The sequence below is a fragment of the Cydia pomonella genome, chromosome 12 (assembly GCF_033807575.1).
Source record: "Cydia pomonella isolate Wapato2018A chromosome 12, ilCydPomo1, whole genome shotgun sequence".
NCBI lineage: Eukaryota > Metazoa > Arthropoda > Insecta > Lepidoptera > Tortricidae > Cydia > Cydia pomonella.
The window spans coordinates 19,720,258-19,731,837 of NC_084714.1; positions in this window are offsets into that span (position 1 = coordinate 19,720,258).

Consider the following 11,580-nt stretch of genomic DNA (forward strand, 5'->3'; position numbering starts at 1 on the left):
CGTCATGTCTGTCTGTCTGTCCGTTCGTGTCACAGCGACTTTCTTCCGAAACTATAAAAAGTATACTGTTGAAACTTGGTAATTAGATGTATTTTGTGAACCGCATTAAGATTTTCACACAAAAATAAAAAAAAATATTTTTTTGGGGGTTCCCCATATTTAGAACTGAAACTCAATTTTTTTTTCATCAAACCCATACGTGTGGGATATTTATGGATAAGTCTTCAAAAATGATATTGAGGTTTCTAATATCATTTTTTTCTAAACTGAACAGTTTGCGCGAGAGACACTTCCAAAGTGGTAAAATGTGTCCCCCCCCCCCCTATAACTTCTAAAATAAGAGAATAATAAAACTAAAAAAAAATATATGATTTAGGTACATTACCATGCAAACTACCACCGAAAATTGGTTTGAATGTGATCTAGGGATAGGTCTTCAAAAATGATATTTGAGGTTTCTAATATCATTTTATTCTAAACTGAATACTTTGCGCGAGAGACACTTCCAAAGTGGTAAAATGTGTCCCCCCCCCCCCCTTGTAACTTCTAAAATAACAGGATGATAAAACAAAAAAAAATATATGAGATACGATGCACGAGATCTAATAGATAAGTTGTTTTTTTTTATACTTACTTCATAAATGGTTCCCCTTCATGGGCGAGTCCGACTCGCAGTTGGCCGCTTTTTTTACATTATTTTATTAGGTAAATAGGTACCTATTACTAAACAACGTGTAAAATAAATTTAGTTAGTTAAATATTAACAGAGGGCTTACCGCGAACCACGTTCGACGTGTTGCCTCCCTGTCATGCTTACGTACAAATTTACAAGTGCGACAGAGAGGCAACACGTCGAACGTGGTTCGCGGTAGTTTATAATATTAATTCGTTGCATGTAATGTCATTTATAGACATAAAGTGTGACTGTTTATTTTTAACTGGAATTTTTATGTTTTTTCTTTACTTTATTAGGTACACTAAACGGATATCGTACAATACCTATCATGGGAAATGCTGTGGGAAACATGCATGCACATTATGGCTTAATGAAAACTTTTTACAAAACAAAAAAACCGACTTCAAAAAGGATAAAATAAAATATTATCTTGCATCCTAATGCAACCAACTGCAAATAATATACAACATGCAATATACCAACTGACATGTTTGATTAGAAGTGGTGTCGGTCGGTGGCGGTCAGTAGGGAATATTTGATTATATCCTTTTTGAAGTCGGTTTTCTTTTATTGTAATAAGTTTTCATTAAGCCATAATGTGCATACATGTTTCCCATGATATTGTACGATATCGGTTAAGTGTACTTAATAAAGTAAAAAAAACTTTACTAATATTTCGAAAACTGCTTAAAGGATATTTATATATTTTTTATTTTCTATTTAGAATAAAATAATTTTTATTCGTAAACACAAACAAGACACATTATATTACTTAATATAACAAAAACAAAGAAACAAACAAACAAACAAAGAAACATTTCTAGTTATTCCTAACCTAACCCCCGATCCATCAACTCCCAACCCCTCAGTCCCCGACCGATCAACTCACCGCCTCCTCAACCCCCTAACCTCGCAAACCCTGACTCGTCAAACCCCAACCCCACAACCCCGAATCTCAGACCCCCAAAACACTACCCTCTACCTTCATCTCTCACACCTACCCCTCACCTCTCAGTCTCTTTAGTTACGAAGACGTTAGCGAATATGTAAGGTCAAACTCGTGGTTAGGCTACAGTTGCACAAATGGGTGGTTTTTGGGAGGAAATGCTTGAAGTACTTTAGAAAACACTGAAATCACCATACACGTGCCTTTAAAAATTGAGGAGTTTCCTCAATTTCTCATGGTTTCCATCAGAGCTAAAAATATTACGGAAACAACTTGGAGGTAACTTCTTACAAACAGAAAAAGAGTTACTTTTACCACCGGTGCTGGAGTAATGTAGATATATTTAAAAAATCATTATCATGAAAACAATCCTCATCATCACTCATCAGGTCCACTCTTACAAATTGGTGATTTTCGAGAGAAAATGCTCGAGTTGCTTAAGAAAACACCTAAATCACCATACATGTGCCGTTAAAAATTGAGGAGTTCCCTTAATTCCTCATGGATTCCATCATCAGATCGGGACCAAATTAAAATGGGACCACCTTGCATGTAACTCCTTTCAAACAAAAAAGAATTAGGTACTCTAATCGGACTACGGGTGTGTGAGTAATCGGGGAACGCACATAAAAAAAATCACTAATTCATAATAAATTCCATCAAATCTACTAAGGAATGTCACTGTCACAATGACATCTGTCAACGTCAGTATGACGGACCAGATATCACCAACCTTTTCGGAATAATAAAAAAAAAATATCTTACTGAAGGTGACGAATATAATAAAACTGTATTTGTATGGAGTACAGAAATTAAGTCAAAATATTTAATCGAAACCGGCAAAACGTCCCACTTTGTCGCTTGCCATAAGGACGCCTTGTCTGGTTATTCGTATAAAGATACAAGCAAATGTCGACCTTATGGCAAGCGACAAAGTGGGACGTTTTACCGGTTTCGGTCACTCCATTTTCTATACCTTTAATTAAACGCTGCCAAATCCATAAGTGAAGGGTTTTTGTTTAATGTGTCGCCTATACTTCGACTTTTAGATGTTTGTTATGTGTAAGTAAATATTTATTCACTATACGTACAAAATTACATTCAAATGTATCGTCTTTAAGCAATAGGGTTGTTTCCATCTACAAATCTTAGGGCAGAATTGTATCCCAATCAATTCTTTTGGATTATAAGAACATGTTAAACTACTTTTAGGGGACCTGTAATGACCATATTTTTGTAAATATGTATTGAATTTAAAATATCTTTTGGCACACGTCATGTGACCAAACTCGAAACGTCATTGAAGATTCTGATGACGTCACAACTCTCGGATTGACACTGTTGATAGTTAGGCGATAAACAACAAATGACAAATGTCAGTTGACAGTTCGTATCTTCTACGTGTGTATGTAGTTATGTGTCAAATCGTAAACTGTGACGTCACACAATTTTCAAAGAGCGTTTTGGGCGTATTTTACATATTTAAAGCCGTTTTTAGTATAAAAGTTGAATTTTAGGGCAACTTTTAGTTAATATAGAACGTAATACAAGCGTTTCAAAAAATTTGAAACAACCCTATTATAATGTATACAGTACAAGCCTTGCTCAGTTGGGGACTAGGGTATTTTTAAAACATGCTGGGTACGGTGAGAGGTGTCATTTCCTACAATTTATAATCTTAAAATGCCAAATCTCGCTAAATTGTATTGAGATGACGTCTGTTCTTTTCTACCCTTTCTGTTTGAAAAATACTATGAGTAACAGACGTCAGATGCCGAATGAAGTGACAACTTGACTTGCCAATTGACAAGTGAGTGTCATGGCCGCTATAAATCTATCATGGTACCATAAGGGCGTATTACACTATCCTGTAGTTGTCGTTTTCGAATTTACGTTTTGAGGTATAGTAATAATACTAATAATACACACATCTTAAGACGATAATGTTTTTGTATTAAAACGGAATACCAAATGTTGTTTGCATCTGAAGTATTACCATTTCATAACGAACATTTCTACCTTAAAATAGTTTTAATTCAGTATTAATTAACGCTAATTAATAGTTTTTTCATAAGTCTGATTATTTAAACTAAGTATTTAAATATTGTACTTCAAATTAGTATTAAATTATTTACTTACGTGCATTCGTTCGCCAATAATATATTTACTATTTAGGGAACGTTTCATTTAACTGGCAACACAGTGGTAGATTTGATGGAATTTAATTATGAATCAGGGATACAGAACCTCCTCCTTCGATGAAATTGAAGTCTGCTTAAAACTAGCACGAGATCTAAAACAACACAGCATCATGTTTTACAATTAAGCGGAAATCGTACCTACAAATTAATTTAACACCATATTATAGCTACAGTGTAAAATATCAAGGAAAAAATACTAAACTATCTAAAACTTTAAATATTTAGGTACAAACATAAAAAAGCATATGTAACTATCTAAACATTACAATTTAATTATAATTGCTTACACGTATCATCAGGTTCAAATTTTTACAATTTATGAATGATGTCATTCATAACATGTCCATGCACTTTTGAACCCTACTCTAAGTACATATCAGGTCTTCCACTTCTTCCAGTAACAATTGAGTCGCTTAACTTCAAACTCTGGTAAATCTATCTGTCAGCTATGCGATTTTGGTATTAACAAAGGTAAATAATAGGGTAGATAATAGGTATTTGCTGAGAGGGTCGAATGGATTTACCCGAGTTGGAAGTTGGAAGAAGCGACACAATGGGGTTGGCAACTTTGAAAGGTTTGCATAGATAGTGCCATCATAGTTTGCCCCTTTTTCTAGAATATGGCTGAGAATATGAGATTTGACTTAAAGGGGCGGGCATCCGGGCTATAACCGCGAAAATCGAAGTTCGCAAATTACGGACATCTTTCTCTGTCACTCTAATTACGCCTTCATTGGAGTAAAACAGAAAGATATCCGCAATTTGCGAAATTTGCAGTAGCTCCCCAGGGCATAACCGATAGCCGTTTGTCTTATAATTTTTCTAGCTGTAGTGCAAATGTAGGTGATACGACTCAAAACTTGTCAAAAATCTATGGAAATCGTGGGGAGGCCCTTAATGTTGAACTTGGCTTTCGCTCTTGGCTCTCATTTCACATTTATGTTTTTGATGGGTTTAACTAACTGGCTGAAGGAAGTGATCACCGCTTACGTTCAAGTGCGAATCTCACTCTTGCTCTTCCTTCAAATAAGCCGCGAACGTGTGCAAATTCATTCACGGTGCGCACTAGTTGTGGAACGCGTTGCCCCTGTCGCTTAAACAGTCCCGGGCTGTGTGTACCACTCAAAGTTAATCTTATGAAGCTTTTGGCTTTCCAATGTAGGCAGTGTGATTTGGTTAAGCACTCTTTATTTTTATATTTTTACTTGTGATATTTATACAATATGTTTGTACAGGTATAGTGGAGCCGTTAACCACGGATAGTACGATGATTTTTATCGACAAATCATCCCCATACCTGTTTTTTCTCAACCATTTTAAAAATGCCCGTCTTCAAAGTTTTATGGCGCCAAACACGACTGCACTTGGTTAATGTACTATTATTTGTCCATTTACCTGTCGCACATTTGAAGGAAAAATATCGTTCGATAGCTTTGTAAATTAGGGCATTAGAATTCTCCACAATTACTCGAGAATTAATATCAAAGATACAGGGGCTAATGGTAATTTTTATGCCTATTTTCTTGAATAACTTTTAATACTAAACTGTTTAGTCCAAAATTATAAAAAAAAAAATTCACAATGAGCTCTTTCATTTCATATGTAATACACTAAAGTTTTCACGTCAGCAGCTCGAACAAGGGTAATTTGCTGCTTAAAAAAAAGTGAGCAAAATCGCATTTTGCTCACTGAGTGAGACAAAATAACATTCAAGTGACCTTTAGATTCGAATGTCATTTCAAGATTGCCTAATACAAGTTCGAAATATTCGGATTCTATTGTCTTTGTCCCTTTCACGTCATTAGCAAAAAGAAAGAGACAAAAAACGGTATATTGACGGTTTATAATATAAATAATAAAATAAAATAAAAAGCCTTTTATTTCCCGCTAAATTAGTACAATTATTTGTTTCTTACTTTATGATGGTCAGTAAATCATTTTTTGTTTTTTTTTGCTTACATACTAGTTTTGGAATTGTTAGTTATTTTCTAAATAATTTGTAGATATGCAACAGGAACCCCTCTCAGGTGAAGGCCTCTTCCAAATTTGCTATTTTGATCGGTCTGATGCCAGTTTGGTCCAGCTATTTTTATGATGTCCTCGTCCCAGCGTGAGTGTCTTCCACTGCGTCGCTTGCCTTGAGGCCTTTCCATAATGTGACGATTTTAGTCCATCTGCGGTCTTTAGTCGTGCCACATGTCCGGCCCATCGCCATTTCAACTTTTGAGCTTGGTTGAGAGCATCTATATAGTTTTAATCGCTGTTCTTATCCTTGTGTGTCGTATCTTTTGATTTTTTTTCAAGTTTAACATCCTACGTTCCATACCTCTTTGACATGTAGTTATTAGATTCTGGATTTTTTTGGTGAATTTCCACGTTTGACTTGCATATATTAAACATGGAATTATACATGTGTTCATAACTTTCCTTTACAGCTTTATTGGCATTTTACTTTCTTCTTTTACGACGGTTTATAATAAACCCCCAAAATAAGTCAGTCAATCAGTCGCATCGTTCCAAAACACCCTACGAGTCTCCATTCGTAATAATTAATTAAAGAAATAAAAGTTTAAAATTTAATAAAAACAACATATATTTAACGTATTTTATTATATAATCAAAACAATGAACTTATACAAATTTACGCAATTGTTATGCAGTAAATAATCCTACTTAACTACTTTTACAGTACATATGGTGCTACTTTATAGCACTAGTGCAAAAATAAGCATATTACGTTACTGTGTCGAGTATTTAAAGGGCCATATGTACTGTAAAACGTTGTACGATACATGTGCGAATAGGTAATTCGCAACTCGTGTCGATTTAAAACACTCCCTTCGGTCGTGTTTTAATTTATCGCCACTCGTTTTGAATTTCCTATTTTTCGCACTTGTAGCGTAATGTATACTATTAACGATCTCTACTATAGTTGACAAAGAGTAGTATCCGCAATTCGGACCGTATCTTACAAAGTTTTTTTTTTACAAAAAAAGGTGTCAATTGTACTGTCTATTTTTTTTTTTTTTTTTTTTTTTTTTTTTTTTTTTTTTTTTTTTAAATATTATAGGACATTATTACACAAATTGACTAAGTCCCACAGTAAGCTCAATAAGGCTTGTGTTGAGGGTACTTAGACAACGATATATATAATATATAAATATTTATAAATACTTAAATACATAGAAAACACCCATGACTCAGGAACAAATATCCATGCTCATCACACGGATAAATGCCCTGACCAGGATTTGAACCCGGGACCATCGGCTTCATAGGCAGGGTCACTACCCACTAGGCCAGACCGGTCGTCAATTGATGTTCGTTAATTCATTATTTTCGTATTATTTTATTGAAATTTCTTTCGTTTTGTTTTATTGTGGTAATTAAAGTTAATTGTTAGAATACCTTCAGAAAACATGAGTTAAATAATTATCCGTCCGGATTACATTTTTTCAGGTTGTTTTTTTTGATGGCTGACTGACGTGAAAATTTTTGTGTACTACACGAGATCAAAGTTATTTACATCTCGTGCGCTTTTGAGTCCCTTACTACGCTCAATATTCTAAATTAGATTATATTATAGAATCTTTCGCTTGCACGGGACTCAAAACAAGCACTCGAAGAAATATCAAACTTTGCTCTCTTATTGTACAAATAACTATTGCAAATTTTAATTTTTTGTATTACTAATTTATTTAAACTTGCCCCCAATTCAGACCAACCCCTATAGACTGATTTCGGTTTTCGCGGTAGGCCCCCTGAGCTTATAAGACGACTCGGAGTCACCGCCCGTGTGATATTTTTTTTTATGATACAGGAGCCAAACGAGCAGACGGATCACCTGATGGTAAGCGATTACCGCCGACCATGGACACCTGCAACACCAGAGGGGTTGCAAGTGCGTTGCCGGAATTTAAGATGGGAGTACGCTCTTTTCTTGAAGGTTTGAAGGTGCATGTCGGTCTTTGGGTCACAAATCTACATACGTGTACGACTGTACGTGTACCAAAGTCCAGTTGTTCCGGAGTAATCGGATGTTAGAGTTATGAATCGGATGGAGGGTTACGTTTTTTTCGTTTTAAGGTACGGAAACGGAACCCTAAAAATCGCGAAAATTGCGGATTTTGTAGATTTGGGCGATTATAACCCTAAAGGACTAGTTTTTAGGGTTCCGTACCCAAACGGTAACCACGGGACCCTATTACTAAGACTCCACAGTCCGTCTGTCTGTCCGTCTGTGACCCTGTATCTCATGAACCGTGATAGTTGAAATTTTCTCAGATGATGTATTTCTGTTGCCGCTATAACAACCAATACTAAAAACAGAATAAAATAAATAATTAAAGTGGGGCTCCCAAACAACTAACGCGTGATTTTATTTGCCGTTTTTTGCGTAGGTAATGGTACGGAGCCCTTCGTGCGCGAGTCCGACTCTCACTTGGGCGGTTTTTGATGGTACAGTCAGCGTCAAATACTTCGTAGCAGTCAAAGTGGCCAAATAGTTCGGTACACCATACTAAATATATGGTGTACCGAACTATTTGGCTACTTTGACTGCTACGAAGTATTTGACGCTGACTGTACCATTACAAGGCGTCTTTAAGGTAGACTAAATTTGCTACAATACTAGACTAGAATTTATTGTCTCTGTAGATCTAAAGATTTCTTCGAACTTGCATTCATATGCTAAGTAGGTATAGGTAAGTGCAGTGATTGTTCTAATTTCTCATTTTTATTAAGTAAAAAACTAGTTTTGAGGTATAACTATATAATTATAAAATACTAGTTTGTTTATACCTACAGTAGAATACGCATATAATGACATCGAAGGGAAGTGATCAAGTGACAAATAAAGCGGATGTCGAAGAAAGCATAGTGGATTAACTTCTTATTTTTGTTAACTTTTCCAAATTAATCTCAAATTCCTTTGTGAGAGATGAGTTTTATTAACCAGTACCAACTGAGTAAACGCCCGATATAGTAAACACCCCTATAATGGAACAGGCATCAGGAATGGGATGGTATAGACAAATTCTGTAAAACAAGTATTTACCATCAGTTTTTAATCGCTGCCAACATTTTTCCATAAACAAGAGCCAAAGAGCTGCTTAAGTTACATTTTTCATTGATATTTGTTAGTTTGAAAGTTAATAGTGCCTTAGGCCGGTTGTAGATGTCCGGTGTTTTCGCCGGAAACCGGACCGTGTTACGCGACTACATCCGGTTTTGTACATGGCTACCGACAGCTACACCCAAGAAAACCAGACATCGTAGCCGAACCCGGACAATTGTCCGGCGAAACCACCGGACTTCTACAACCGGCCTTACATTACATTCCATGACTGGAGCATTTCGTATGGGATTTAGAAACAGTGCGCCAAGCGGAACGTTTTGGATTCTCGAAATCCCATACAAAATGAGACTTAACGTAAACGCGTACGTCACGTTACGCCATCGAATAAATTTACACTAGGGGTACAGGCCCGATAAATTGGCGCTATAGGATAGTTTTTATAACCAAAATCATCTTTTGAGAGTGTGAAAAGTAGGTGGAAGTTTGTATGGCGAAACAATAACCGCTGGACCGATTTAGATGAAAGGCCATGCCTGGATAAGCTCAGTGAATCTGCCCCCAGCGAGTTTTGGCTTGTAAATTTATTTGAATTTTGGCTTTATATTAGTAGCAAGTATGCAAAATATCAGCCCCCCAAATGTTATAGATTTTGGTAAAAAAAAAAGATCTTTATTCAATATTTTTTTTTCTAGCGAGCCGATTTTGACGTGCGTGACATATATTATGCATATAGTAAAGGCAATTATACGACATCAATTATAGAACACACTGCGATACAATGAAAGTACTTTTAGATCGGCGACACCTCCAAGTTTTTCAGATAAAGATAGTTTATTATTCAAGTAGGCATATTACAATGCGCTTATGAACGTCAAATAAAGCTACACCGGCTCTAGCCCTACACCTCTGACCCGAGAAGATTTAAATCCCCCCTCAATTGGAGGAGGGTATCCAATATGGACCGGCAAGAAACTCGGCGGGACACATCTTTTCAAAACATTACATCTTATAATTAACATGCATTAAATAAGAAAAATAAAATACAATTTAGATTACTATAGAAATCATGCAATTACACACATTAGCTACTTTTCTTTATAGAAAATTGATAAAAGAATATAATATATGTATGTCATATAAAATCATACAAATACGTAGCTCTTTCAGAAAACATATCGAATTCTTACAAAAGAAAAAGAAAATGAAATTAATAAAGAAATGAGAATAAAATCACTTTAATGACTGCTCGATAGATCATATTTTTTTAGTGTTTTGTATCTATTAATGCCACTAGTAATAATCAGATAAAAACTTATATTAGGTATTAAATGCCTTAATCACAGGGTATAAAATTAAAACTAAACTAGCCATAAAATAAAACTACTTAAAAATTTAACTAATATTAAATAAAACTAAAAGTAAAAGATATACTAATGAACAAATTAGTTATAAAAAGAATACCCCTTCTAAAGCCTCCGCCTGCGGCAAAGATCCCATAACGCTGGCCGCGTTACCTCTCTGTATTGCCAGGGATATACGCTGGGAGAGCGCCAGCCCTATGGTCTCCAGTGGCGTCGATCAGCCGTGCCGACAGGGCCCCCATGAATGTTTTCATGTCCGCCGACCAAGGTCCCATTGTCTCCACTGCAAGCGCCGCAAACTCATAATCTTGCAGTAAAGATGAGTATTTGCGGCGCTTGAGTAGTTGGGCCTGGTCGGCAGCAGCGCCGGCTTGTGCGCGGGTAGCCTGGATGTGGGACAGCGCAAAGGTGTCTACGCATGTGGCGTCCCACACCAAAGGCCTACCCAGTCTCCACGGCACCAATGTGGCTCCATCCGGTCGCTTGCCATCGTCTCTCGTATCGGGTTCTAAAGTAGCAGGCACAGAGACGGTAGCAAGCGACCGCCGAATCAGATCATTAATAGTGCCGTGGCGATATAATCGGCCGGCGCTTTTGGTGCATGAGAGGCCATGTCGGCCTAGCCGGTCCACGTCCTTGCCGCATGCACAGGTATGGGCGGAGCATATTTTGGCTCCAATAATGAGAATATACTTACATTATATAAGTCTGACAGATTGCTATACCTACAAAAAGTATTTGATGTGCTTTCTTACCTGAGCTGTGTCACCTATACAATGATTTTACATATACACATAGTACAATGATTTTAATTGCTACTTGTTTTTACAGTTTCTGGTTTAGACCATGCATGTTTGTCTGTCAAGTAGTCCTCGACTCTGTAATAAGCCTTCAATATCAATGACTTCTTTAAGTACCTAATTCTTAAGAGCTGGCAAAGGTAATTTTTAATCATCATCGTCAGGTAACTTGTTATAAAAATGAATGCATTGCCCAACGAATGACTTTTGTACTTAGCGGACACGAAACTTTCTGATAGAAAGCTCATTTTTATTTCTAGTGTTATAGTTATGGACATCTAAATTCTTAGTGAAGGAGTCTAGGTTCTTAACAACATAAATAATACAATCATAGATGTATTTGGAAGCTACAGTTAAAATATTAATTTCTTTGAAAAGTTCTCTTAATGATTCACGTGCTCTTAAGTTATACAACGAACGAACGAATAGAACGAATGGCTCTCTTTTGTAAGACAAATATAGTTTGTATGTCAGCTGCTCTGCCCCAAACCAGAATACCTTATGACTATGGAGAGTGGA